Source organism: Dipodomys spectabilis, unplaced genomic scaffold, assembly GCF_019054845.1.
Source record: "Dipodomys spectabilis isolate Male_0828 unplaced genomic scaffold, ASM1905484v1 ptg000157l, whole genome shotgun sequence".
Lineage (NCBI taxonomy): Eukaryota > Metazoa > Chordata > Mammalia > Rodentia > Heteromyidae > Dipodomys > Dipodomys spectabilis.
In genome coordinates this window covers 1,592,501-1,619,700 of record NW_024870834.1, presented here as the reverse complement: position 1 = coordinate 1,619,700, position 27,200 = coordinate 1,592,501, and the positions used below count along the sequence as shown (strand labels likewise).

Sequence of the window (27,200 nt, the reverse complement as noted above, 5' to 3'; positions counted from 1 at the left end):
GATGGGGACCCACGGAAAGAGAGACGATCCACAGGGCACAGGGACCCGTGGTACCCGGCCATCTGGGGGCCTTGCATCCTTCAGCCGGCTGTGGATGCAGGAGAGATTATTTTTTTCCTGAGCTTGGTGGAGTTCCATATGGTCGAGATCAAAGGTGTTGCTGGGTGCATGGTTCTGCTTTATTTCCAAGCACTGCTGTTAATTAGAAAACAAGATCAGAGGCAGTATTAAAATCCAATTAAATTGATATGAACAGATTGCCAAGTGATGTTCACTAATGTATAATTGAGCACCATGCAAATTTCGGTGGCTGGCTTTTGTTTTTTTCCCTCCACACTCTGGAATGAGTGATGAGACCATGAAGTTTCCCTTCATTGTAAAAAAACAAACAAGTTAATGCATTGATCTTGGGGGTTTTGCCCTGGTGATTGATGAAAATGAGAGGGAAAAATGGGGGAGAAATGTGACTTTGGGAAGGGAGGGGCTGGAATTCTTCCAGCCTCACTCCTTTTCTTCCCTTTGCTTCTACATCCATTTCTTAAGTCGGGTGGCAGGCCTACTTTCCTGTTGGCATTCCATCTCTAATGATACAGAAGACACTCCTCTGAATCTCCAGGATGGATTAAAAATGAATTTGAGAAGTTTGGAGATCGACACTCACTACAGGTTTAACAAAAAATAACTAAATAATCTATGGTCAAGTAGATATTGCTTTAGCGTTAATTTCTTGTTGGACATTTTTATAACAAAAAGAGGAATCCGCCCTGCCATCCCTGGCTATGTAACCTGGGAGAATGTATCAGAAATGTATCAGAGAAGAGACCTACTTTACCAATATAGGTGACCTTGCCACCACCCCAGAAGAAATTGTGAGCATCCACCCGCATCAAGAGTGGCCTGGTGGTGTTGCAACATCAAGCTGTTTGCTCACAGTGGCTGCAGCAGGTTTGTGAACAGGCTGTCGGTGCAAAGGTTTTTTTTTTAACACAAAAAGTACCACCAAGGAATCAAAAAACCCAACAACGGTGGATGGCAGTGTCTACATATTCATGATATGCTTTGCAGCATTTGAGTTTTTGCTCTGACTCCCTTTAGGAAAAAGAAAGAAAGAGAGGAGGGGGAGGGAGAAAGAGGGGGGAGGGAGGGAGAGAAGGAGGGAGGAAGGAAGGAAGGGAGGGAGGGAGGAAGGAAGGAAGGAAGGAAGGAAGGAAGGAAGGAAGGAAGGAAGGAAGGAAGGAAGGAAGGAAGGAAGGAAGGAAGGAAGGAGAGGAGAGGAGCTTGCTCACAGAATTGCAGCCAATATGTGGCGCAATGAGGAAGAATCAGACAGAAACAAGACCTTGCCCTTGACCTTACGCCATCCAGAGTCAGAAAGCATGTGAACAAACTAGCAGCATGAGAACAGACCGAATGCTGGGCAGAGGCCCAGCATTCATTCCCTTGGTTTCTCCTTCTAGTCAGAAGCCTGCTCTCCCTGACATTCTGGCCCTAGTGGGAGGCTCAGCCTCCCTTTTGCTGGGCCCAAAGATAAAAACAGGCGATCCAATTTGGGCCAATGACCTGTGAAGCAAGGAGACCCTCCCTGGGACCTTCCTTGGGACTTACTCCCTGGTAGAGTCTTACCAGATGGTGAAGAAAAGCCCAGGGGAAGTAAACGCTGGGATAGCCACCATCTTGCTCAAACCCAGGGGTGAAGCTCCCACATCAAGCAGGACCCAGGGCATCACAAAGAACCAGAAGCAAGCTGTTACTTTCCTCCCAGTATTCAGCCACAGACACAGACACACACACACACACACACACACAAACACGTGCACACACATACACACACATGCACACACACCTCTGGGCTTGTTATTCTACAGAATGAAAAATCCCCTCCCTCCTTGTGTTGGCCAGTTTCCCAAGCCTGACAGCATACCTGAGAAAAACCAGCATAAAAGCGGAAGACTTACTTTGGCTCATCATTTCAGAGGTGACTGTCTACGGATAGCTGCTTCCATAACTTCCTGTAAGGCAGGACAACCTAGTGGAAAGGTGTGGTGGAAAGCATGATTTCTAGGAAGGGGGCCAGGGGGAGGCAGGGGGAAAGAGGAGGGGAGGGAGAGGGTCCTACTAGAAGGAGCATGGGACAAGCCATGCCCCAGGATCTTACTTCCTCCCACCAGGCTCCACCTCCCACCCCTCCCAGCAGTGCTCTCTGATCAGGAAGCCACTCAGGGACCCAGGCAGTCAGCATCTTCACTAGCCAAGCACCTCTCAATGCCTGGATCCGCCATCCGGGGACCAAGCCAGCACCCCCACGAACCATTTGGCAGACTCGCCATACCCAACCCATAGCATGACACAGCCTGTGTGGACTAGACCTTCTGGTCAGTTGCCAAGAGCAACCCAATTGGTCCAGCATGCAAAACAGCAGAGCAAAGGGCAGGTGGAGTCCCACCTGGGCCATCAGAAGATGCTTCTTGGAAGCTCTAGACTCTTTTATCACAGTAACCACATACTGGAGAAAACTCAGCTTAAAGGAGGAAGACTTCCTCAGTCTACTGCAATCGTGGGAGACGGCACAGGTCCAGCTGCCGCTGAGTTCAGGGAAGGGGCTCATCAGAAAGCCAGGAGACGGGGTAGGACCATTAGCGACCCTCTGCTCATGTGTACAGGAAGGAGAGGAGAGTAAATTCTGTTTTCTGAGGAAGCTTGTTTACTTCTTGTTTGTTTGCACATGGCTCTGCTGAAGTGGAATTCACTCACCGTACAATTCATCTATTTCATTCAGTCATTTTTTTTGGTACATTGAGTGTTGTTCAACCATCGTCTTTATCCAAAATTTTGAATATTATTTTCAACTGCTACCTGCAAAAAATAGATATATATTTATATATATAAATTACATATTGCAGCAGGAAATAGAGGAAATGCTCCTTTGGAACCCTGTGAAGTGATCTTTTTGGAAATTGTTATAACCACATTTTATGTCTGATTTTTGTACATTTTGTTTTCAGAGCAGTTCCGTGCGGTTCTGATTTTATTTCCCTTAAGTAATGACTGAGCTTTCCTCATCATTTTCCCAACTTCTAACTACCAACACTCTTAAGTAAAATCCCCAGTGAGAACAAACACTCAAGTAGACAGCCCTTAGAAGAGACAATACTACTCTGAACATCAGCTGATACACTCAGAAGACAACTCATAAGGGCTGACGTGCTGCGTCGTTTCATTGCGTGCGTTTGTTGTAGTCTCAGTATTACCGTTGGCCATAAAATTATAAACCAAGCAGAAATCCCGTCCCAAGCCTTGAATAAGATCAGATGGGGCGGCATTGCTCATCGCAAGAGCACCCACATAGGTGTCTAGGTGATGCCATTAAATTGAAATAACACTTCATTGGTTAATGATCCAAGTCAATACCATCAGGTGGAACTTGGGAGAGATTTAAATTTAAGGGCCAAGAGTTTTATGAATAATTAGGGTTTTCCCAGATCCTTTTATACTAGAACTGTATTTTTAATAAATATGAGTAAACATAATTACCCACACTTGAAAAAAAAAGGAAGTTGGTTAATTGGGAATAACTCAACTGACTCCTCCTTCCACGAATACAAACAGGGTGATCCTAAGAGCAGGCCAGAGAGTGGCGTTCATTCAGGGGCCCATCTTGGCACTTCCTGAGAAATAACTTGCTGAAACAGAGGGTCCCAGGCACGAAGCACCTCCTTCCCTCCGGAGGCAGGCTGTCTTACCCCAACCTTGCTGACCAGGAAGCCACAGTTCAAAACTCAGTCACTACACAGGCAGCAATGGATCTCAGGAGGCTGAGATCCAAAGATGGCGTGCAGCTAACCTGGGTGGGAAAGTGCTCTTACCTCCAGTTAGTTAACCAGTAAAAAAGCAGGCTGGGCACTGGTAGTTCATGCCTGTAATCCTAACTACTCAGAAGGCTGAGATCTGAGGACCATGGTTCGAAGAAAAGCCCCAATCAGCCACTCAAAAGCTAGAGGTGGAGCCATGGCTCGAAATGGTAGAGCACTAGCTTTGAGCCAAAGAGCTCAGGGACAGTGGGCGCCAAGGCCCTGAGTTCAAGCCTCACAAGCAACAACAAAAGTAAAATTCCAGAAGTGGAGCTGTGACTCAAATGATAAGAGTGCCAGCCTTGAGTGAAAACACTAAGGAACAGAGCCCAGGTCCTTAGTTCAAGCCCACTAGGACTGGCACACACAAAAATGGCAGTAACTCTCTCAGCTACACTCCTACCATGCACGATGCCACCTCTGCCACTTTACAGCACAGTAAACAGACATCTGTCCGTCACTTTGTCCATCTCTGTCGCCTCGTACCTGGCAGGGTCTCTGTCTGTGCAACAGAGCGTGGCTACCATTGTTTGGCTGCCGAGGGACAGGCTGCCAGCTGAGCCAGTCCGTCTGCTTCCAGGAAGCACCTCAATCCCATGTTCTTCTCTAGCCAGTGGCCCGGCACCAGGTAAGCCAAGGCTCACCCCGGTTCAGTGGCCAACTGTCTATCATGCAGCAGGGAGGCCACCTGGGACTTTCAATGGCAGACAGAGAAAACAGAAAGAAGGACCATGGACCCCAAGATATAGGATACCTGTGTCCAGATCCTCACTCTGCTGAGCTGGGTGACCTTGGGCAGGTCACTGACCTTCTCTGGGCCTTATCCCACCCAATGGAGGGAGTATCCCAGATTTAGGAAGCCAAAGCTCACCATCACCCCCTCCAAAAGGAAGAGTTTCCTTGGCACACGTGGCTATTCCCATGGAGCCTTGGCAGTGCGGGCGCAGCTCTGGCTGTGAACACCCCTCACTCCTGCTGAGACACGCTTCCATGCTCCGGGGTCTCTGTCCCAACACGGGGCTTGGCCAGGGTGGCTGCACAGTCTGTGAGGCCCAGGGTTTTAAAAAATAAATAAAAATGTCGATGCAGAAAGCAGGAAAAACGGGCCTTGCGAGGTACTAAAGCGTAGCTCCCAGCTCCTCTCCACCGCCCCCACCCCACCCCACCCTGCCCCGCCCTGGGCACAGGCTGCCACCGTGTCCTGAGCCAAGACATCGAGACAGCCAATCTCACGGTCAGCAGGAGATCAACGGCGCCAAATAATTGCCGGATGGCTAGATGACACTAAGGCCCATCTCCTGGGACAGGGCAGTGGACTTTGAACTGTTTCACTGTACTGGAGAGTATTTGCAGGAGATCATCTGCTCTGAAGCCTGCAAAGCTTCTGCGCATGTGGACCTGATGTTCAAGAGGAGCTGGCTAGGTAAGTTGCTTCGGTGCCTCAAGGTCTGGGGCCCTGAGGAGGGAAATGACCCAGGCACCACATCATGCGAGGCTCAGGGCCTGCAGGTTGGCACAGGGCACACGCTGAGCCACCACCACAGCCCCACAGGAGGGCGGCTCTGTGGCCTTCGTCCTTGTCTCACAAAGCAAGATCCGTGGCTTCTCTGACCAGAGCCTGAATGTGGCACCCTGGAAGAATGCAGTGGGCCCTGTGGCTGGGGCTGGGCTGGGGCTGGGCCGGGGCTGAGCAGGGGCTGGGCCAGGGCTGGACCAGGGCTGGGACTGGGCCGGGGCTGGGCTGGGCTGGGCTGGGGCTGGGGCTGGGGCTGGGTTGAGACTGGGCTGGGCCTGGGCTGGGCTGGGACTGGGCTGGGCCTGGGCTGGACTGGGACTGGGCTGGGCTGGGGCTGGGGCTGGGCTGGGCTGGGGATGGGGATGGGATGGGATGGGCCTGGGGCTGGGGCTGGGACTGGGGCTGGGACTGGGACTGGGCTGGGCTGGGGCTGGGGCTGGGCTGGGGCTGTACTGGGCTGGGGCTGGGCTGGGCTGGGCTGGGGCTGGGGCTGGGCTGGGCTGGGCCTGGGCTGGGTTGAGACTGGGCTGGGCCTGGGCTGGGCTGGGACTGGGCTGGGCTGGGACTGGGGCTGGGGCTGGGGCTGGGGCTGGGCCGGGGCTGGGACTGGGCTGGGGCTGGGCTGGGCCGGGGCTGGGCCAGGGCTGGGCTTCCCCTCCAAGGGGAGCTGCTGGGAACTGCTCCCCACTCTCCGGCACAGAGGCCATGGGAAGACGAAGCCCCTGGTGCTGAGCCGCTGCCCCACCCCCTCCTCCTGGTTCCTGCAGTCCTTCACATGTGGACCTCCTGCCCCGACTCCTTGTCCCAGGTCCCCGGAGAACCACGTCAGGCACCGAGTGTAGCCCCAAGGGAGAGGCTCATGGGAGAAGCCATGGCCAGCCTGAGAGGTAGCAAGCCAGGGCCACTGGAAACACAGATGCAAACGCACAGCGAGCCACCAGCAGCCACGGCTGGCAGCGGGGCTGAGGGGCTGACACAAGGACCTCCTCCATGCAGGTGGGCCCTCGGGCACGGTAAGGATGTGATGTGATCGGCGCCCAGGGCCTAGACTCTGGACAAGAGCCTGGAGCAAGGCCACGGGGGTGGTGGAGGAGTGCAGCACAAGAACACAGGACAGAAGCGCCCAGGGAGGGCAGCCCAGAGCCAGCCTGGACCTGGCAGTGTTCCGCCAAGTGACAGCTCAGGGTGGAGAGGAAGGCAAGGCCAGTGGGAAGAGCTCACCCCACACAGGCAGCTGTTGCTAGGATGGTGGATGGGCCAAGGGGAGGCCTCAAGGCTGCAGCTCCAGCCGGGAGCATGTCTGGAGCCAGTGATCTAGGTCGACAGTGTAGCCGATAGAGTCACCCAGACAAGGCCGGGGTAAGCAGACACCAGATGCAAGTGAGCAGTGCAGTACACAGATTCCAAGTTGTCAACAACTCTCATGCATCTCCAGCATGGCAGCCCATTTCTGTTGTTGTTGTTGTTGTTGCTATAACAAAATACCCGAGACCAGGTGATTGTAAAGAAGAGAGGATTTTTCTGGCTCATAGACTAGAGGCTGAGACATCGAGGAGTCTGGTGCCTGTATCTGGTGAGGGCCTGATTCTGTATTACAGAAAAGCTAGGCAGAGTACATTGCCCTCTCGGGTCTCCTCTGACAAGCCACGAATGCCACCAGGAAGCTCTGCCCTCATGACCTCAGCTGACCCTGGTCCCCTCTCAGAGGCCCCACCCAAAAGGAATTGGTATATGACATTCAATACATGAATTTGGGGAAAACACTGAACACCCACCAATCAAATAAATAAAAATTAAAAAACTAGTATTCTTCCTTTTTTTCTTATCCACTGAATAAAGTTATTTTTGAAAATAAAAAATAACAAGATTATTTATGGCTTTGACCAGGGAGCAGGAAAAAATGGGGCTCAAAACCTGTTCATGGAAGTGTACGGTGGCCCCCTCTCAGTGGGGTCGATTTAGCAATATCTAACAACAAGCCAGAAAGATACACTTCCCCTCTAAAAAGTGTCCTCTAACAACAGGAGACATAAAAAGATTTCTCTACAAGAACATTACCCACAGTAGTGCTAATTACAGCAGACACCAAATAACCAGGTCAAGCAATTGGAAATCAGATATAAATAATACATACGATACCCAAAGAAAAGAGTATTTTCAAAAAAGATATGAAAGACTTGCACTGTGAAAGCAGGTTCAGCAGATGAGAAAGAACATAAATAGCAGTAAAAGTTCGATACAAGCCAGGCACACACCTGTAATCCTAGCTACTCAGGAGGTTGAAATCTGAAGACCATGGTTCAAAGCTAGCCCTGGCAGGCAAATCTGTGAGACTCTTATCTCCAATTAACCAACAAAAAGCTGGAAGTGTAGGTGTGGCTCAAGTGATACAGCACCAGTTTTGAGCAAAAACAGCTAAGCAAGAATTTAAGGAACTGAGTTCAAGCCCCAGTACTGGAACAAAAAAGACTTGGATGCATTGATAAACCACACACACAAAATGTATTGCTTTACTTAAAAACCTGTGTTCCCTATGGTCCGTTCTCAGAGTTCTGCTCTATGTAGGTAGGACTGTTTCCCAGAGAGCATGAGACAGGTGGGTAAGTGAATGGATGGATGAGTGGATAAATAAGTGGTTGGGTGGGTGGATGTATGGATATATGGATGGAGATGGAGGGGTGGTGGGTGGGTGGGTGGATGGATGGATGGATGGATGGATGGATGGATGGATGGGTGGTGGGTGGGTGGATGGATGGATGGATGGATGGGTGGTGGGTGGGTGGATGGATGGATGGTGGGTGGGTGGATGGATGAGTGGATGGGTGGTAAATGGATGAATCATCCATGAATCCATGGGTTGTAAGTCCAGCCCCTCTCACTCTTTTTCCTCCTGCTATGGGACGATGAAGCACGAAGATCCTCTCCAGATGTTGTTGCTTTGCACTTGGATCTTCTCGCCTTCAGAACTGTTCATTCTACATGTCCCAGTTCTGGGTACTTTGTTACAGCAGCCTGAAGTGGATAGAACTTGGAATTTGCCTTCATTCCTCAGCTTTTATCTCCCTCCAACATTAAGAATAACTCAGCTTCACTCCTCACACTTACAGTGTGAGGCCTGCCCTGTCTGATGTCTACCAGCATCCCCATCCTTGGGCTCTTCCCACATCCTACCCTAACCCAACACCCTGCGTGCACCCCTCCATCTTCTCCTTGCCCAGCCTCTGTCAACAGAGAGCAGCTCTCTTTCTGCTTCTATCACCTCCTCCTTGAGGCCCCAGGCATCCGCTCAGGGTCCTGCCTCTGAGATCTGGGGATGGCGGTCATATTGGGCAATGCCTGTGAGGTTTGGCTTACACTGCTATTCACACACTAGCAGGAAGGGAGCCTGGGCTCATCTATAAAAGGGGAAACATGGACTGCGTCCCTGGGAACCTCATCAAAGCCATGACCACATTGCTTGGATCTTGGTCCTCTGGATATATTACTTTTGCCTGGATCTTGTTCTTTCTGGGTATATTATTTTCTCCTGTCCCCTCTCAGTCACAGCTCATTCCTTCAGAGTTAAGGATCAAACCCAACCACTCAGCAAACAAAAGTAATAGATGGGCGTTTCCTGAGTCCAGTTGTACCCAGATGTATCTGCCTGCACCTGACAGGTGTCCATGTCCAGGAAAATGAGGCACACTCACAGGTTGCTAGATCTTGAGGGACCTCAGGGAGATTGTGGTCCACTCTCCCATGCTTGCCAGCTTGCCATCACGGTTCCCACACCATGCACATCACCAGCGGCAAAACAATAAGAACACAAACCATAGGGAGACTGCACCGGAGTGCTATACAGCCATCTGAACGGAGCCAAGCACCGATGCCAGAACAACACTGGATGAGCCTCCCGGGCGTGCTGAGGGAGATCAGCTAGGTACAAAGGACATTCAGCATGATTCCATCCACATGCAGCTTTACGGGGAGGAAATCCATCCGGGATGAAACTAACCAGCAGTAGCTGCCTTTCACTAGGGCCAGGAGGGAAAGGCGGGCCAGCAGGTGACACAAGGGAACTTTAGGAGGTGTGGCGATGCTCTTGTTAGAGTATCGCTTGAAGGAATACACACATTTGTCAAAATTCATCAATCTTTCCACGTGGGACTTTGAGATCGTAAACATGTGATTATACCTCAGTTTAAAAATACCATTGGCACAAGCACCCAGGAAGCAATCTGCAAAGACACTGATGTCATCACAAAACTTCCACGCTCAATGGCCCCTTGGAAAGCCGCAGCCCAGGTGTGCATGACCAGCGCCTGCCACGGACCCTTCTCAGAATAAAGTTTCACCTGCAAAAAAAAATAAAGCAAGATAAAAAAAGGAAGTGTTAAATGAAGTTAAAAAATGAAATAAGGAGGAAAACAAAGTGAAATAGAAAAATAAAAATAATAATAAACTAAAAATAAAGGACATGCGATGACAGAGGAAAGGCATTGTTTTGAAAGTGATCAAATATTAAAAACAGATTTGTGACCTAGAAATGCCTGCACTTCTTTATTAGCGCATTAAATAACAAGCCCTCCGGAGCGGTCTAATGACTGTCATAATTTCAGAGTCATAAGGAGAGGAAGTAGCATTCAGAAATTTCTACAACATCTGTGATGGAAAAGGGAAAGAGCCAGGACTCCTATGCAAGCAGAGAGGACACCACACCTGCAGGTGGCTGTACCTGTCGCCCAGGGCTCCCGGTATCTGGGTGGCAGGAAGGACAAAGGAACTAGACCGCAGGCCCTTGGCCTCGGGTTGGGGACCCCTGCCCTCCTCCAGCCCTGTCTGCCCATGGAGGAAGAAATGAGGTCATGAGGGGACGTGTCACTCCAGATCTATGCAAAGCCTGAATTCAGACCAGGTGTCCTGTCCCCCTAGGCATGTGTCCTAAGATGTTTGTGGTTTTCTGGGCTGGGGCAGGAGAAATCCTTACACTCCACCCGTGTGCACACGCATGCACGTACACACTTGTGCACTCTGGCTCAGCCTGATTCAATCGTGCAGAGCTTTCTGTGCTGGCAAAAGGCTCCTGGGCCCTGCCACTCCGGCTGGACCCCAGCCCAGAATGTGGGAGGAGACCCCCCCAGCAGTGGTCAGCAGGCCCATCCACCCGGCTGACAGCCGGCAGCCTGGCAGGCACGGGTGCCCACTGAGCCCAGGCCTCTGCCCGCATTAACTCCCTGCTGGGATAATTCTTCTCCAGCTTTTTTTTTTTTTCTGGCCACCAAGTGAGCCACCACCACACTGCCGTTTTTCATCTCGTTAATTGAGTCATTTATTTCGTTAAAAGGTGAAAATGTATCAGGTCTGCGTGCCACGTGCTCGAAGGTGTATTGAATGATACATCAAATGGCCACAGTCTGGGGACCTCTCTATTTAGAGACTGGGCTACGGGGGTCGGGTGGAGGAGAGGGGGTAGATCCGATGCGGCTGCTGAAAGCAAAGACCCACCAGTTCATTCCCAAGCAGCAGTGCTGCCGGGGTGAGACTGAGTCCTTCCTTGCAGAAAAGCACTGCCGAGCCAGGGGTTCAAAGTCAGGCCCTGTGCCTTACTCATTCCTGTCCGGGACACCCTGGCGACTCTTGGGCCTGAACCCTGCATCTTCTTTAGCCAGGGCTCCCTGGTAGCCAGCTCTCAGTGTCCCAGGCCTCTGGGATGAGATCAGTTGGGCCCGCCCCTTCCCACCCCACCCCACATCAGGGTCTTTCCGGCACCCTAGAGTCCACCCTTTGCAAAACACCCAACTCCACAGGTCCCTCCCATCCCAAGAGCTTCCACGCCCCATCCCCCGGCCCTTTCTAATAAAGCCCAAGACCTAACACCCGGGCCTCCCAAAAGTCCAAGGCCCCAGCGCCCGGTACAGGTGGGGTGCTCCATTCCTGGGGGCTCCAGCTGCCTCTGCAACCCACCGAGAGACCAAGCCCGGCACAGAGCGAGGGTTTTCTGTGTTTCAACAGGAACTGGAGAAAGTGCCACGGTCTCCCTTGGATGGTAATGCCTAAGAGCCAAGGGGGCCCAAGGGGGCCCGTGGAGTCCTGGGCCTTCTCCATCCGAGTGGCCGCCATAGGAGTAGAGGTCTTCTAAAGATGCCCGTGCTGCCCCACCCTGCATCTGGTCACGTGTTGTGGTTTCCCACTTATTCCTGAGCAGCAATGGTGTCACTTTCCAAGGACTCCAAGAACAAACGCAGCAGAGGCTTCCAGTCAGCCTGACCTCGGGCCAAGGGCTGTAACTGGGCCTATTCACCCCTCCTCCATCTGACTGGGAGGAGCCCTGGGCCTGCTCACCCCTCCTCCATCGGACTGGGGGGAGCCCTGGGCCTGCCCACCCCTCCTCCATCTGACTGGGGGGAGCCCTGGGCCTGCTCACCCCTCCTCCATCTGACTGGGGGGAGCCCTGGGCCTGCCCACCCCTCCTCCATCTGACTGGGGGGAGCCCTGGGCCTGCCCACCCCTCCTCCATCTGACTGGGGGGAGCCCTGGGCCTGCCCACCCCTCCTCCATCTGACTGGGGGGAGCCCTGGGCCTGCCCACCCCTCCTCCATCTGACTGGGGGGAGCCCTGGGCCTGCCCACCCCTCCTCCATCTGACTGGGGGAGCGTTTTCCTACACGGAGCACCCCTCCACCATGCTGCCTGCGCTCTTTGTCCAGTCTGCACTCATGCTGCAAGTGATGGCGGATCTGCAGGCATGCAGCCAAGAGGCTGGACACCCATGGAGGAGGCTCTAGGAAGAGGTGGGACCGAAGGGGTAGGGCCACCAGCTCTTGCTCCCTCCAGCTACAGACTTGGGGCTGCCGCTCCAGCTGTGGCCACCCCAGGCTCAAATGTCCCTCCATTGGGCCATCCTGTCCCCAGCTCCTATAGCCATGTCACTGTGTGGCCATCACACTGCAAACTAAAGGGCTCTGGGGTCTATACTTCCCCAGAGGGAAGTCCCTGGCTTGGTGTTAGACTGGAGCCCTTGCAACCCACAAGTCCAATCTCTAAACTGGTCACTGGAGTGATTTTTAAAAAGAGAGGTTTGTGAGTGAGATGTCTCACAGTCTCCTCTCTGTGTCTCTGTGTCTCTATGTCTCTGTCTCTGTCTGTCTCTGTCTATCTGTCTGTCTGTCTCTCTCTCTCTCTCTCTCTCTTCCTCATTCTTTGGGCTGGCCTGCCCACCCCAGCCTCACCTCTGGGTAGCAGCCACAGAAAAGGATAGATAAACGGGGTCTTCTAGAACAGGAGCTCTGCCTCAGCTTTGACTGACCGCATGCCACAGGGCAAGCTTCTCCAGTTCTCTGTGCCTCCGTTTCCACATCTGAAGCCTAGGTGTTCTAATCACTGACTCATGGCGAGGATAGCAGTAAGGGACGTGGCCCTTAACTGCACCGTGGTTAAGAATACGTGACTGGAATCTTATCACCACCCTATCTGCACCCTTGCCCATCCTGTGCCCCTCTCGAGCCTACCACCTTCCTAGAATGTTCAGGTTTCCTACCATCTTGGACTGCAATTGGCCCCTGACTCTGTTTCTTCCCTCCTTCCTCTGTCCTGGTGCCCGGTGTTGAATGATTGGGCCTTGCTGTATATCTCCTGAGGAAGGAGGGTGACAGTTGATGATTGGCCATGCAACTTCACAACACCATCACCATCAGAATCCAGCTCCTTCATCAGCATGGCAGGAGGCTTTGACCTAGTCAGTGAGTGACATCACGTCACAGTCCTTGGTCCAGTCCAATGACCTAGCTTCCTCCCATTAGGCCACCCCGTCTGGAGGCTCTACTTCCTGTCATAGCCACAGACGGGGGGACCTGGCCTCCAGGCCATAGCCTTTGGGGGACATTTCAGATCTACCTCCTGCACCAAGGCACTTACTCTTCAGCAAGAGATGAAGCTGGTATGTTGGAGAGGAGTCACGCGGCTTGTGTCACAGCTGGATGATGACCTCGCAGAGACCAGATGCCAGGTCTGAGTGACCCCATAGCCCACTCTTTGTGGTGGGCACCCAGGAAGCTGCGAGTAAGAAGAATGGCCATGTTGTCTCTGGCCCAGTCTCCCTTGTATAATAAGGATGTCTGTCATTGGATTTAAGGGGGGTCATATTTCAAGATCTTTTTCTTAGTGTCATCTGCAAAGGTCCTTATTTCAAGTAACATTCCAAAGTTCCACGTGGACATCTCCTACCTGGGACGTCACCCCTTCACCCAGTGCCCGGGTCTAATTCCCTTCAACAGCCCGGTAGAACAGCAAATTCTGACGCCAACCTCTAAACCCATCCATATATGGAGTAAATAGGTGTGAGATGTGGCTGACGCCCCACATTGCCGCCGGCCCTCATGCTGTGGCTTTCCAGTGATTTCCAGGTCCAAGTGTCTGCCTGGACCTGAATCTCAGACTTAACCACCTCAGCCTTGACAATGTTCACACATCCCTTCTTCTCACAACCGTCCCCCGGCCCAGGTACAAGGCTGTCCCCCTGGTGCCACCCTCCGGTTGGGCCTCTAGAGTCAGTATGAGGTCCTCCTCTCCGGCTTTCCCAAGGGCTCCCATGCCATCCCACGTGCCTACCCCATTAAGCCCTTGTTCCTGCAGGTATTCCTTGTATCCACCCCCATGTTTGCCTTGCCCAGACCTGGGTGGGTTCCTTGTGGGCATGGACCCCTGTCGGAACATCCCTGAATCTCTACCCGCCATCTTACTCTAGCATGAACCCTGTAGCGGCCACACCAACAACAACCAAGGCCCAGTCCCACTGACAACATGATTGATGTCCAAAAGGGAAGGGAAAATAAGAGAAGACATTTGTGGTCATGCTGGTACGAACCACTGAACAAGCTGAAACCCCTCATTTTCCACAGGGCCTTTCCCTAATGGGAACTGTCCCGCCCAAGACCATAAAAAACAGCAACACAGTAAGAAATGGGACCCGGAACTGCACAGTTCTGTTCCCATTCTACTTCTCTGCTAGGGAGCAGGAGGGAAGCTGAGAAGGAAGAGGAGAGGAGTGTAAACTAGAGGAGAGGCCTCTTTCTGGGAATACTGGTTTGCAATTAATAGGGAGCCCAGGGACCTCATCCCTCTCTGGCATCAAGCCCATCCTTGAAGTGTCCTCCAGTCTGAATTAGGAGATACTTTCCAGGGCTAAATGGGAGAGAGCCTGCTGAAGATGGGCCTGAGGATGTCAGTGATTCAGGAGTCTGCTTCTCAGCTCAGGGCGGGCTGCACCTTCGTTGAGAGGTGGAAGAAGCCAATACCAGAGGCTCACACTTGTCATCCTGGCAACCTAGGAAGCTGAGAGGCAAAAGAGTATACCTCCAAGTCAGCCTCAGCAGAAAAGGTCAGAAGACTCTAACTCCATGGAAGCAGTAGAGCTTGGTGGTATATGCCTGTCATCCCAGCTAGGATGGCAAGCCTTACGTCGGTATATTGTCATCCATGAACACGCTCCAGGCAGGAAGAGACCCTATCTCAAAGATAACCCGTGGTAGAATGCCTGCCTAGCAAATGTGCCTAGCAAATATGAGGCTAGGAGTTGAAACCCCAGAAAGATGCAGAAACAAAGAAACTGCAGAAAGATGATAGATAGATAGATAGATAGATAGATAGATAGATAGATAGATAGATAGATAGATAGATAGATAGATAGATAGATAGATAGCGATAGGTAGATAGAAGCCAGAAGAATTTAAGCTCCATTGGAAGAGTGGGAAGATGACAAAGCATAGACTAAGCCAGGAGCTTGGAGTCTAAAGGCTACCCTGGGTTAGCTAGAGAAGAGAGGCAGGGAAAATAGCAAAGAAACCTTTGAAACGCGGGTAGCAAGATGGTGTGTGCAAGGAGCCTTGTTGGAAGGCAGGCTCTGGGTTGAAAACTCTTGGGGGCTGTAGCAGAGTCTGCCTTCAACTCCAAGTCACCCATCACCAAAGAGATTTAATGAGGGGAGGGCATGGCCAGATAGATTTGTCTTTTATAATATTGAGCTGAACTGTATCCCAGCATACTGTGCTTGCCTAGCATGCCCTGCATTCAACCCACAGTACCACAAGAAAAAAAAAATCAAGCACTAAAGATCATGTGGAATCTTCTTCAGCCACATGTATGCACCTAAACACCATAATGATGACCCCAAATTTTGTTTGTTAACATGTGGGGAGGCAAGGAGGAACAGGATAGAAGAGGTGGGTTTGTCTAGAGCAGATGGTGTGCACATACAGAAATACCAGTACAATAAAACACCACCATATTACAAATACTGCGTTAACTCAAAAATGAAAATGAAAGGACAAAGGATCGCTACGATTGGAACAGCAGCAGAGTTACAGGGAGCAATCCATGAGACTGTGCTCACCCCGCAGGCCAAATACAAGTCAGGAGGCCCCAGACCCGCTAGCTCAAAACTGAGCTACAAGGGCTCACTGAAGCACTCATGGAAATGTGCTCATGGTCACAACTCGGCTCTCCGCTTATTGCAACTAAAAACCCATTAAAATCATCTCAGGAGAGAGGCCCATGGGACAGAGTCTAGGAAAGTTCCAGAGGCCATCCCCCAATTGTCCTGATGGAGTTGTGGACAGCCTTGCTTTCCTGACACTAACATGGGACAAGACTCATTCACAATGTCACCTATGACACACGCACCCAGGCCTTGATTCCCAGTCTTCCCAAACCTGGTTGACCCTGTGCTGTGGATGACCGCAGCCTACCCTAGAGGTGGAACTGGGTCATATTGACATTGTGTGCTCCAAAGTCTTCCGTCAGAAGACAGTGCTATGAGGTATAACACCCCCCCAAGTGCTGACAGACTTAAAACAGATCACAGCTGGAGTGACTAGAACCAAGCATGGAAGGAGTGGGAAGGTTAGGCATCTGGAGAAGGAGCTAGCAGAAACCAAACAGCAAAGGGCAAAGGTCTCTTGTGCCAGAACTCGGAAATGCACATGGAAGGCCACTGAATGGCTGCCCTACATAGCAGGAGCTCAGGGAACCCCACAGACACAGCAGAACCTGTGGACAGGAGTTGGGGGCATCAGGCATGACCCAAAGAGCTGAGAACCTCTAACACAGGGAACAGATATGCAAGAAACTTCTAGAAACCCTACAGCCTGTATACCTAGCTCCCCTTTGTTGTTCATCAGTTCTGAAAGATATCATAGATTTCATTTTCCCACTGAATCTCAAGCTTCCTGAGACCAAGTACTAGAGTTCTAAGATTTTTATGACACTTTTCTTTCTCATGTCTGATTAGTTTCTACTGTCTGTACCCAACAGAGTTTCTCAGCCTTGGCACTAAGGACATTTACGGCTGGAGATTTCTTTTTTGTAGCAATTATCCTGCAAACATGAGGTATTTATCAGCATCTCTTGTTTTACCTATTAGATGCCAGTAGTTCATACACACACACACACACACACACACACCAGTGTGACAACCTTTAAAAAAGTCTCCATACACCGCCACATGTCCCCTGAGGGGACACTGCTCTTTGATGAGAACTACTAGATTGGTCCAATCCAAGCCTTTCCCTGTCCCAGCAGGAAGTCTTTGTCGGGTTTGCTCTGCTTTCTCCATGGAGGACTTGACTCGACAAGTAAACAATTATGAGAGAGGTGCAAGTCAAGCAAGGAGAGGAAATGACCCTCCAAACACACAGAGCTGCTTATCTGCACTCAGCTGCCAACACCAGCTCTTTAACCACGGGAGTAGATTCTCATCTTGTAAACAAAGGAAGTTGTTCACCCAATGACACTCTAGCTCCCGGGCAACAAAGAGGGCCTAGACCTTTCCAGGCCTCAGGATACAGTGGAAACTCTGCTGTCACCCCAGTACCTTTGAGGACCCCTGCCACACTGTAGAGGGAAGGGAGCAGCCACAGCCCAGCCTCCAAAACCTATGATGAGAGCAACAGAAATCAATGGTGGGTTTGAGACTGTCACAGGCCCCACCCCCGTCCCACAGGTTGGTCTCCCAACTAGGACAGAAGCTATAGCTTGGTGTTCAGATACCGACATACATCTTATATTGATTTAGATCCTGTGCAGAATTCTGTCGAATTCTGGCTCTGCCAGCTGCTAGCAACACAAGAGCAGTTAAATTAGATAGCTTTTCTGAAACCTAGTATTCTAGCCTGTAAAATGGGCATTTTTAAAAAATCGTTTTTAAAAATGGGCATAATTGATAGCACCATGTCTTGATTTACGGCCCATCCTTAGCACAGAGAGAGGAGCATCGAGCAAGCATCTGTCACCTGGTGTCCTCACTGCACACAGAGAGGGAAGGCGGGGGTGGGGTGGGGGTAAAGAAAGTTATTCTACTCTGGAAAACCTAACATGCTTTCAGAATGGTGAAGAGGCATTGTTTGGGGAGCAGGAATGAGGTGGCAATTGGCTATGTCTGGTTACCTGCTTCTAATTTTTGTTTCCCCATCTCTGGGAAGCCTCCTTCCTGTAGTGAAACTTTCATGCTCACACAAGGGTCCATAGGTCACAATCTTAATCCTTGATGCGATGTTGTTAGAAGGTGGCTTCCCTCATGAATCGGATTAGTGTCCTTGTAAAAGGGACCCCAAAGAACTCCATCACCTCACCTAATGTGTGAGAACGCAGAGAGGGCAGCTGGCTTTGAACCAGGAAACTAGCCCTCTCCAGACTCCTAACCCTCAGCTCACTATTCTTTAACATAGCCGTAAGAAATAAATTCTGTTGTCTATTAGCCACCCAGTCCGTGGTGTTTTGTTATAGCTTCTAAAAGGGCTATGATGCCTCCGCTGTTCGTTTTTCAAGGCTGTATTAAGGTTCAAATCAGATCAACATGATCTCAACAATATTTCTTATTGTGATGCACAATAAGAATTCTATGTGGTAGCAAAATCAAATGCACACATGTACTGCGCACACATGCCCACACATACCTATACACACATAATTGAAACCTACACATAGAAATTCTAATCCTCATTTGTACAATGCACTCTGATACATTTAAGCTCTCCTGGATTTAACTTTTTGCAGCCTACTAAAATGATCTTATGATCCACCAGTGAGTCGTGACCTTCCATTAGGAAAACACTGAATTTTAGAATAAGTAGGAGAGTCGTTGGTAGAAGCACCGAGTGACAGTCAAGCATAAGTTTTTATATTAGCATTATGAGTAATGTTCCAGTTAAGTGTTACTGCCTAACAAGTAACCCTAAAACTTAGAGGCTTTTAATCCAATCATTAATTCTCATGGCTAGGAGGACTGACTGAGCTCAGTTCCTCCCTGGAGGTCAGCAGAGGCCACAGATATCTAAAAGTTCAGTTGCTAGGGAATCCAAGATGGTGCATCCAAATGGTTGAAAGTCAGCGATGTTCTCACATGGCTTCTCCCTGTGGCTTCTAGCTTTTACAATATGGCAGCTGGAAGCAAGAGCCATCAAAAACATATCTAGAACTGGCACAATGCCACTTTCTACCATAGCCTATTTATCAGAACAGCCACAATACCACCCCCAGGGAGCTAGAGAAGCAGACTTCATTAGCCCTTGGTGGAAGGATGACATGGTCGTCATGGCTGAATCTCAACTGCTTCTCACAGGCTCATATAATGAAAGCTTGGTCCCTGGCCATGGTGCTCTCATGGAAGTGGGCTTTTCTGGAAGAAGTAGGCCATGGAGGGCATGGTCATGCCTTTACCTGGTCTCTGGTCATTTCTCTCTCTTCCTGTCCATCATGAGAAAAAGGTGTTCTAAGTCCACTCTATTCTGTGACAGGAGTTAGGTCACAGGTCTGTGTATTCTCATCACTAGAACAAAGGACTTGATTAAATGGGTCAGAAGAACTTCCAGATCTGAACTTCGGTATTCAGCGTGATATGCAGGAGCACAAGTAGGTCCTCTATGACTTTGTGCAGCTCACGCAAGGTAAAATCAGCCCCTCTAACTCACCTGGATTCTTGATTAGCCTGAAAACTTCCCATCAATTTCAGAATCAGAAAAGATGTCCCTTTCTCCCTTAGGAGCCTGGAACAGTCATGCTGACAAGATCCTTGAAGACAGTGGTCACTTTTCAGTCCTCAGAGCTAGCGGGACACAAACACGATTCTCCAGGGAGGCTCCCATCTGGCCAAACCAGACAGTTGCACACTGAATATGTGCATCCGGCAGGGTTAGGCTTTCTCCTCTCAGTCAAAAAGTGAAACCCGGGCTGGGAAGGTGGCTCAGTGGTAGAGCACTTGCCTTGCATGCCTGAGGCCCTGAGTTCGATTCCTCAGCACCACATAAGCAAAATGAAAAAAGCCGGAAGTGGCGCTGTGGCTCAAGTGGTAGAGCGCTAGCCTTGAGCTGAAGAGCTGAGGGACAGCGCCCAGGCCCAGAGTTCAGGCCCCACGACTGGGCCCCCAAAAAAAAAAAAAAAAAGTGAAACCCCTTAAGATTTTATGAAGCATTATTTTGTCAGGGTTGGAATATGTAAAAAAGGAATTCAACAACAACAACGAGGCAAAGAACGCATCTGCCAGCCTTGAAGATCAATTCCAGATATAAACCAAAAGGTCTGCTTTGGGGGGGAGGGTATTTCTTGGCCTCTGTATTGGAAAGCTATAAGCACTTAAAGTATTAGGATCAGTACTCTTTCTCCTTGAATACCGTCATGGATCTTTCTTGCTTGCTTTTTCTTTTCTTTTCTTTTTTTTTTAAAGTCAGGATGCAACCTACTTACCTGGCACATAAAATACTCATATGATGACACCCAGGCTTTAGAGATTTACATGAAAAATCAGCAAACCTTATTTTAGCCCAATATAGAGAATGTGCAGTGCATGGAGGGAACTCTACGGATTCCCCAGATAAGTCATTTACTTCTTTCCTCAAAGAAAAATCCAATATCCTGAGATCAGATGCATATTGAAGCTTTGGTGGAAAAGAACCAGGCAGAGGCTGGATTAACATGTTCAAATCAGCCTGTCCCCCACAGGGTGACCCGTGAGGCCGAGAGAGCTTTCGTGGGTGGATATTCCACACTGAGGGAGATCAGTACCTTTGACTCCACCATCCTGGAATAGATTGGTATCCCATCTTACCTTTTAGCCTCGTGTCTCTAAGCATGCAGCAAAGCATCAGAGGCCTGAGCTTCTATCTCCTGCAGCCACCTAGGATATAGAGACCTTGGTGCCAAGAATGGATGGTGGGTTCCACCAGCATGTCCACAGGTAACAGAACAACTGGGCTATGCTTTCTCATGACACAAACATGGTTAGTAAAACTCCCCACACTGCTGAGAAGATCCCAAGTGCATGTGAAACGCCTTCCTGGCTCCATAGCTAGTCAGGAACCTGTTGGTGTCTGGCTCTTAGAGGAAACCCATCCCAGGCTATCTCTCCACTGGGGTCTTCTCTTTGCTCTATGGCTCACTTATTTCATCTGTGTCAAGGGGGTGGGTTTGAAGACGAATAGAGGAAACAAGGGGAAAATTGAGTTCTGGCCTTGCCTAGCCACCTGCCTATGAACCTCCTTAAAAAAATGATCATTACAATCCAAACTCTGCTTCCACACTGGGTAGCAAAAGGACTCAAACCTAACCACACCTCAGGAAAAGAAAAGCATCCAGAGCCATCCACGCCCAAGGCCCCCGGTTCAGACCCTCCGTGGGGAGAAGCTGGAAAGCTGTGTGTGAGATATTTTCTCCTAATTGTTCTAACAGATATTTTCTCCTAATTGTTCTAGCCCCGGTGAAGAACCATTGTTCCAATTGTCTTCCTAGAAATTCAAGCTGCTTTAGCCTTTCCACGGTCACCCTCCTGGGCCCAGTAGCTGATGCTCTGCCGCTCTGTGGGAACTAGCACTGCTCTGGACTCCTAAGTGGCCTCAAATGCTATTCGACTCACAACCTTTGGTCTCTGAGGGAACCTCTGACAACAGCTTGTCCCTCCTCGCCTCTGGGCCACGGTGGTTGGGTATGAATCTTAATTACCTTTAATGAGGCTTCCTCTACCTTTGTGGAACTCAATATCGAGCCAATGACAACTATTGCACAAGTCTTCTCAACAGAGGAGTGCAAGTGAGAAACGCTGACAAGAATATGATGGTTTGGGCAAGCTAGGTGTGGAATAGGCATATTAGACCATACTGGGCACGGGCTCCTCTGATAAAGACGCACGACAAGTCAGCCAGTGCTTCACTGTGGGACGCCATTTGCAGGTTGCTGTCTGAGCAGGAAGTGGATATTCATGACAAGGAGGGATCCATAGCTCACTCTCTCCTCCGTGACCCTAGGAGGACCAGACCAACACCACATTGGAGGCCCAGGAGTGAGGGAAAGCCTGGAAGCCATCGGGGATAGCAGAGGCTCTTCTGTAGCCACTGAAGCCATGGCTTTGAGAGAACGTGTGGGTGAATGACCAGTGAATGTCTGAGGGTGTGGGGCACGGGCAGCTGGAGAGATGTGGGACAGATCCAGACAGGCCCTCATCCTTTCTCATCCTGAGGAGATAGGAGACCAAGATCAGAAGTTCCTGTATCCTTGTCAGGATGCAAATGGGTCGTCCCAAGGAGGGGGCCGCCTATGCTCAAGGGGCCTTCCCATCACCATCCCCCACACCGAGGCTACCTGTAGGTAAGCTGCCCAGGAGGATGAGCTGGCGTCGGATTGTGGGGCCCACACTGCCTCATACAAGATAGGCTGTCTCTTTGAGAATGTAAATCCAACAAGACTTAGACCCCGTGCAAGTCCACAACATATTCTCCAGGCTGTTCCCGCTAGACACGGAGGCGGGAGAACCACCTTCTGGAAATTGCTACACTATCATCATTAGGGTTCTACTTGATCTTGCGAAGGGAATGGATAAGAAAGGCAAGTGGGTTTCCAGTGGGCAATCCAAAGGCCTCAGGGTGATGGGGGCCACCCTCCCTCCCCCAGGACCATATCTGCAGCCTGGTACCACACCTGCCACCGTGAAACCTGGGGCTCAGGGGATGGCAGGTTGTTTGATCTCATGGAACCGCTAAGGATGGAGCAAGGACCAGTCCTCCTTCACTGTCCTCCAGCACGCAGGACAGGGGCCGTGGCCTCATGCAGGGACTGCACTCGAGTTGGGCACCCAGCCCAGTATCCTAGTAACACTGAATCGAGCAGGGACGAGGAGCCATCCCAACTGCCGCTGAGCAGGTGGAGATATAAAATCCACAGTTCCCCTTCCCCACCCAGGGCTCACAGTCTGATCACAGCAGAACCAGGACCCCGGCACAGCACCACCTGACCACAGAGCCTGAAGTATACCACCCAGCACCCTAAGAAGTTTCCAGATCTAGTCTAGACAACACCGGGGCTCTTCCACTGAGCCTCCAGAGGCCCACGCTGGTGGAGTGCAGAGGTGGGCTGTTCACAAGGACACTGCCCCAGCGCTCAGCTCCATCAGCATACCCTGGTGTAGGAAGCTAGCTTGCAGAGGGGCGTGGCCCTCCAGGCCAACCCTAGCCAATGGCTGACGGAGAGGGAGTATAAAGGTCTGGTCCTTGCAGACCAGCATGGGACAACCCAGATTTGCAAGCGTGAGCTAGATGCCTCCAAGGAGCCGGCTTCGGTGGGGCCATACCTCCATTGGACATGCTTCCTCCTCGGTCCAGGTCTGCTTCCTGGCCATCCCTTACCCAGATGTGGATCCTGAGGTCAGCATCTGCTTCAGGAGACAGAGGATTGGTCCAAGATAGCAGGTGGTAAGATGGAGTCAGGGTCCTAGTCATCTGCTCTGACTAGCAATAGTGAGAGACAGACAGACAGACAGGCCCTAGCAGAAGGTGGTAGATTGACACCTGGCAGACACATAGCATGCAGATGATACTCAGGCTGGCATCATTTCCAGATGTTCTTACTTATCAAAGTAAGAAAAAGCAAGACAATGTGCTACAACAGCCCTGCTGAGCATCGTACTTGAGAAAAGCAGCGTAATTTAAAACCTGTGGCTGATTGACTGGCTGCTGGAAAGCCCAGGGCCTTTTCCCACAGCACAAAGCCCTGTGGACGTTCAGATCACCACTGCCTTTTCTCTTACCATTACGTGTGAGCACATACACTCTCTTACACACATGCACAGACATACATGCATGCTATATGTGCATGCACACACACACACACACACACAGAACCAACTCACCCTACCAAACTGAACACACACCCCCCTCCCCAGGACAGAGAACCTGCCAGGCACAGGCAGGGCTCAGAGCTGGACTCAACAGGTGTTTGTTGAATGACTATGTGTGATGAATTCAGGGTTCTCACAGAAGCATTCTGGGATCAATACAGCTACACTTACTTAGACTATCATCATTCTACAAGAAGCCTTTGATGTCACATAAAATAACTCATGTTGCTTTATTCTTCTTTTCCAAATTCAAATTCCTTTGTCTTTTCATATACATTTTAGAATATGAAATCTGCCTGGAATCACAAAAGAATTGCACTGGACCTGGTTATCAGCTGGGGAAGAATTCACATTTTTCTGTGGGTATTGAGCCTCCAACATGACCACCGCCAGTCCCTCCACTTACTGGTACTTTCTCTGATTTCTTTCATCCCTACATTATAGTTTTCGACAAGGGCTGGTTTTTACCAGAGACTTATGAACAAATGGTATTGAATTAATAATTGATGGTCTGATAAATAGAATTTTATTTTCCATTTATCATAATAGTATCTTCCCATCTTGCATAGATTTAAGTGGGAAAATGGGAATTGCTTGAAGCAAGAATATTAAACAGAAAGTAGTGGTTGGGGCTAAGACATTGTGACACGGCGTGAGAGGTCCTGTTGTGGGTCCTGGATGCTCCACCAACATGGCCACACGGGCCTTCCACGCTTCAGCTCACACAGATCACATAGGACTTGAGAGGCAGAGCTGGGGCACACACCTAGGCCACCTTCCCAGGGCCCCTGACCCCACCTCTCAGGAAACAGTAGCACCAGAGAGGGCATGAGAGTGCCAAGAAGGAGCAGAAGGAAGACAGATAACGCTGCTGCTCCGCTGCTATGCAGAACTCGGTCACCAGAGCCGAGCGCTGGCACTCACGCCTGCCATCCTAGCCCAGATGTGAGAATTATGGTTTAAAGCCAGAAATGGGCAGATACGTCTGTGAGACTCTTATCTCCAACCAACCAGCAAAATACCAGAGTAGACGGGATGGTTCAAGTGGCAGAATGCCAGCCATGAGCAAGAAAGCTGAGCAAGTATGAGGGCCTGAGTTCAATCACTGGTACCAACACAAGAAGCAGGAGGAAGGAGGAGGAGGAGGAGGAGGAAAAAGAAGAGGGGGAGGAGGAACAGGAGGAGGAAGAAGAAGGAGGAGGAGGAGGAAGAGGAGGAGGAGGAGGAGAAAGAAGAGGGGGAGGAGGAGGAAGAGGTGGAGGAGAAAGTGGAGGAAGACGAGGACGAGGTTGAGGAGAAGGAGAAGAGGGAGGAGGACAAAGAGGATGTGGAGGAGGAGGAGAGGCCGTTCTGGCGTGGAATCATGTGCTAGGGTTTGTGGGCCGGTGCCCTGCACACGCCAGCATCTTACCATGCTCACCCAGCTGCTGTCCATGCGGCCATTCCAGTTAGCTGTTCTGTACATGGCCTCGTCCAATTTAATAAAAATCTCTCCCTCCCAACGAGGTGGCTCATGATGTCACCTCCCTGGGGAAAGCTGGGAAAATGACCTTGCATCTCCTAAAAGGGAAGGATTAATTTTTATGAGCTGCCCCTGCTAATGAGTGTTTAGACAGAGCCAGACGATCAATAATAGTTCGAGGGGGATGCAAATCTTACTCACGGAGTTGAGAAAACATGTCACTTCCCCATAAATGGCTGTATATCTCCATGAAGGCCTGTTGACTGGCACTGGGCAGCCAGGAGCACCAGCGGGGGGGGGGTGGGGGGCAGGAGTGCAGCAGGCCCTGCGGCCCTGTCTGATGTCCCACTCCACCCCCCACCCCCGTGGGATCCATGAGCCTGTCACCCACTGGCGGATGCCACAACTCCCAGATGCCTCACCTCGAGACAGAGCCTGGCACTCAGTACCCCAAGTGAGCCCTCAAAGCATTGAGAAGCAAAGAAGGACCCACACGATGAAACACAGCTCTTGTGCCAGCAACACGCATGGGAACCACACCTTAACACCAACCTAGGGACCACCAGTGTCTCTCCAGAGCATGTCTCCCTCTTCGGCGAGATGCTTCCTCCCATCCTCATCCACAGCCCCCGTCCATGGGGGACACCTCCCAAGACCCCCCCAGAGAACATCTTAGGCCACACACAGTGTGCTGTAAGCTGTCACTCCCCAAACCCACTGATTCAACCAACTGTGACTCACAAGGAGTGTGGGGAAGAACGGGTTCAGGACCTACACGAATGGGGTTCGCTCCATCCTCATTCTCTCAGAATGCGGGGAGCCTTCCTCGCGTCCGCGTCCCGGGAGTGGGTCTCACAGCTGATCAGAGCCGCAGGGAGGCTGCGTGGAGGTCACGTGCAAATTCTCCCTGTGCTGTTTCAGGTAAGGGCCTGGTGCATCCGAGGGGGTGCGGGGACCCCATCCCCTTGAATATCAAGGAACGACATCTCTACCCCTAAAATCCATGTGTCCAACAGGCAATGATGGGATAATGGTAGGAGATTAACGATGATAGCCAATGATCAGGTAGCACAAGAACACAAGAACACACTGTAATAGAAGTTATGCCAATGTTCCCTCGGTGTCTCTCTCTCTCATACACCACACACACACACACACACACACACACATGCACACATGGTATTCTATGGAATTTCCATGCTTAACGTCAGCCTTTAGCCTGTGTAAATAGTGGCTACTCTCACACTCTGGGGCCTTTGGTGATCCCAGCTCTCAGGGGCTGTGACCCACTGTGTTAGCATGACAACTGACCAGGGCAAGTGACTGGTGGGGGGCGGGGGGAGGGGCGCTGAAGATGGAGTGGACACAGCCCCGCCTTGACCTTCACCTGTCAAGCACCACTCCGGACTCTCTTAGCCTGCACCTCAGAGCTGGGAACAGAACCTGGACAGATGGGAAGGCATCTGGGAGGGGCGGACCTGCTCCTTGGGCCTTTCATCGCAGCAAGGAACGGCGGCCATCACCAACTCCAGTTTGGGAGGCCAACGTGTGCCTCATGGAATCCCAGGGTATGTGTGTGTGTGTGTGTGTGTGTGTGTGTGTGTGTGTGTGTGTGTCTGTCTGTCTGTCTGTCTGTCTGTCTCTGTCTGTCTGTCTGTCTGTCTGTCTGTCTGTACTGGGGCTTGGATTCAGGGCTTCACACTCTCCGTTGGCTTTTTCCCTCAAGCTTGGTGCTCTACCGCTGGAGCCACAGCTCCACTTTCAGCTTTTTGGTTGTTAATTGGAGATATGAGGTTCACAGATTTTCCTGCCCAGACTGACGTAGAGATCTCAGCCTCCTGAGAAAAGAACTCAAGCTCCCGCAGGGAGCTGGCAACACTGCATGCGCTGGGATCGAGATCTTTCCAGGTGCTGATCTGGAAAATCATTTCTTCCAAGAACAGCCTGCTGTGTGGCCCTGGGTACATTCCTGCGCGTCTCTGAACTGCAGTTCCCACTGAGTTAACAGCAAGAAACCAGGCCAGTCTCTGAGATCTTTGCAGGGGTTCAGAGCTATGAGATGTCATTAAGGACCTTGCCTCTGCGCCAGGACAAGATCCGGGAGTGTCTCCTGGCTCCCATTTTCAATGTGAGCAGATCCAGACTTCCAAGATCCATCTCACCAGGTCCCATTGACAAGTCCCATCAGCCTCCAGGGCCCATGGAGCCCTGCCCCCCCCACCCCGCAGGCACTGGCCAGGAGACA

General features: G+C 50.9%; 1 long non-coding RNA gene across 1 annotated transcript in view; it reads right to left on the bottom strand.

Moving 5' to 3' along the window:
* Window positions 1-84: 84 nt before the first annotated feature.
* The window catches only part of LOC122118884, a 28,684-nt gene continuing 1,568 nt past the window's right edge, over window positions 85-27,200 (bottom strand). The window contains exons 2-5 of the long non-coding RNA XR_006149446.1: window positions 9,539-9,698; window positions 2,752-2,853; window positions 1,956-2,026; window positions 85-195 (exon numbers count right to left, since the gene is read on the bottom strand). This is a non-coding gene — a long non-coding RNA (uncharacterized LOC122118884). The remainder of the gene's footprint in view (window positions 196-1,955; window positions 2,027-2,751; window positions 2,854-9,538; window positions 9,699-27,200) is intronic.